The sequence below is a fragment of the Odontomachus brunneus genome, unplaced genomic scaffold (assembly GCF_010583005.1).
Source record: "Odontomachus brunneus isolate Ranch 3 - 2012 unplaced genomic scaffold, Obru_v1 Obru_scaffold_153, whole genome shotgun sequence".
NCBI classification, from domain to species: Eukaryota; Metazoa; Arthropoda; class Insecta; order Hymenoptera; family Formicidae; genus Odontomachus; species Odontomachus brunneus.
Window position 1 is genome coordinate 427,438 of NW_022639603.1, and position 2,271 is coordinate 429,708.

The window sequence follows — 2,271 nt, forward strand, 5'->3', positions numbered from 1 at the left end:
ATATATATATATATATATATATATATATATATATATATATATATATATATATATCTACTTGATAACTAACATATATTTTTTATCACATTTTCAGTAGCACGCAAAATTATCGCGATATTATCAATATTTTCTGTCTTCTTTTATTAATTATTTTGTATTTTAAGAGATAATATTTGGCATGTTATAAGCTAATGTAATTGCATGTTATAAGCTAATGTAAAAACAACTGTGCTATATGGTAATTATTACAGAATGTTAATTGCATCGGTAACTCATCGAATCTAGTATATTTATAAGATAATATCTACAGATAAATAAATTATTGTAAGGGACGTAGTAACTTTTTCTACGAGATAAGAAAGCAAATTACTTTTTTAAATACAGCCCAGCACAAAAATATGTAACTAAAAATATATAATTCTATATCAATATTCAATAAACGTGTTAAGAAAGTAATAATCGCTAAAATATACAAAACGAAGAACGCAAAAACTTTAAACACGTAAAACCTCGCTTAATAATGTTTAAATATGTTTAAATATGACCCAGCAATCAGAACAATTGTTGAAACCGTTCATATTGCAAAAATTAAAGGTATGTATAATTTATATAAAATAATATCAAAAACAATTTCATACCAAGCAAATGTGTGCGCGTATGACTGGTAAAGAATGAAAGTAAAAATAAATTTTAGTAAAGCTTCAACAAACATTATTATAACGATTAACAACAATTAATTTAAATTTTAATTTCAATTTGTCGATTCGTAAGGATATATATCATATAAAATATTGATAACATTTTATGATTCTATCTCCATACGCGTTGACATATCTGCTTAAATATATTCTTTAGGAATATTTTCTTTGTTCTTATTGTCTCGCTGGAGTCGCTGCTTCGCGAAACGTAACCATTCTGCCACGATGTTTTCTGCTTCTGTTAACGTCATATGGCGTGATATAACCTCTCCTTAAAAGAAGTAAAAATGAATGGTTAAAAATACTTCAATAAATACTTTGTGCACTTAGCAATGTAAAACATACTTTTCATTAATTTTATTAGCTTTAAATCACATATTTTGAAATTATCTCTCTTTCCTCTCCACGAGCAATCCATTGCACATTTATTGGTGAATATATTCTTCAAAATTCGTTGAACATCGTCTTTTGGATTGTTTCCGCCAATTTTTAATACAAATATTTTCTGGGAAATTAATTTTTATTAATGCATATTTCATATATTTACGATAGTGATAATAGTTTTTACAGAAAATTATAATAAACTGTTCTCATATATAAGGGAAGTTGCCTATTGCGTATCGATTATGTAATATAAATGTCATAAATTTATTTCTTATTATTAAATATATGTACATTATAATAATAAATAACGCTCATTAATAAAAAAAATGAGTAACAAGAAATATGTGCAAAATATTATAAAAATTAATAACATCTTGTTTTGTGCGTGTTCTGAATATATGAAAAAGTCAGATATAAATCTCTGATAAAACAATTTCATATATAATCATGTGTTCTATATATATAATCATATAAAATTATGCAAGAAAAAAATTTGCCCATACATAATTTATATATTTATAATTAACTGATTATTATTGTACTTTAAAAAAAACTCTTTGTTAGAAAATTAAATGTAATTATATGAAGCCATACATGATTATATACAAAATTTTTTTACAGAGTCATGTAACTTTTTTAATTAATACCTATTTTTTAATTTATACCTCATAATGATATAACAATTACTATTACATAATATTGTTTTTATGAAAAATTATTTGTGCAATAGTTATACTGTAATATACAGAATAGTGACATAAATAATTAGTATACAAAAACACTTAGTTGCTTTAAAAAAATTTATCATTATACACAATTAAATGATCATTCTTCTGTAAATAAGATTACTTTTTATTATTTTTATAAGTACAATATTATATTGGGTGTACAACTTAGTTCGGTCCGTTTTCAAAAGATGGCTCTAGGTGCTATAAATGGTTGACGGCGACAGCTGATTTTTGCTGTATCGTGAAGTGTCAACATCTGTCAACGAAATATTGTTTACAAGCCTTTGAGTTTTGCACAACAAGTTTAATTTTTACTGCGTTGAAAATGTCGAGTTTCGTTCCAAATAAGCACCATTTGCGGGAAGTTTTGATTTTCTGTTTCAATTGGAAGAAAAGTGCAGCTGAAGCGCATCGAATGCTTGTGGAAGTTTATGGTGAATCTGCACCGTCGGATAAATCTT

At 25.2% G+C, this 2,271-nt stretch overlaps 1 long non-coding RNA gene across 1 annotated transcript in view; it reads right to left on the bottom strand.

The window, feature by feature from the left end:
- Window positions 1–548: 548 nt before the first annotated feature.
- Window positions 549–2,271, bottom strand: part of LOC116850709 — a 4,318-nt gene continuing 2,595 nt past the window's right edge. Inside the window, exons 4-5 of the long non-coding RNA XR_004379416.1 lie at window positions 1,044–1,203; window positions 549–969 (exon numbers count right to left, since the gene is read on the bottom strand). This is a non-coding gene — a long non-coding RNA (uncharacterized LOC116850709). The remainder of the gene's footprint in view (window positions 970–1,043; window positions 1,204–2,271) is intronic.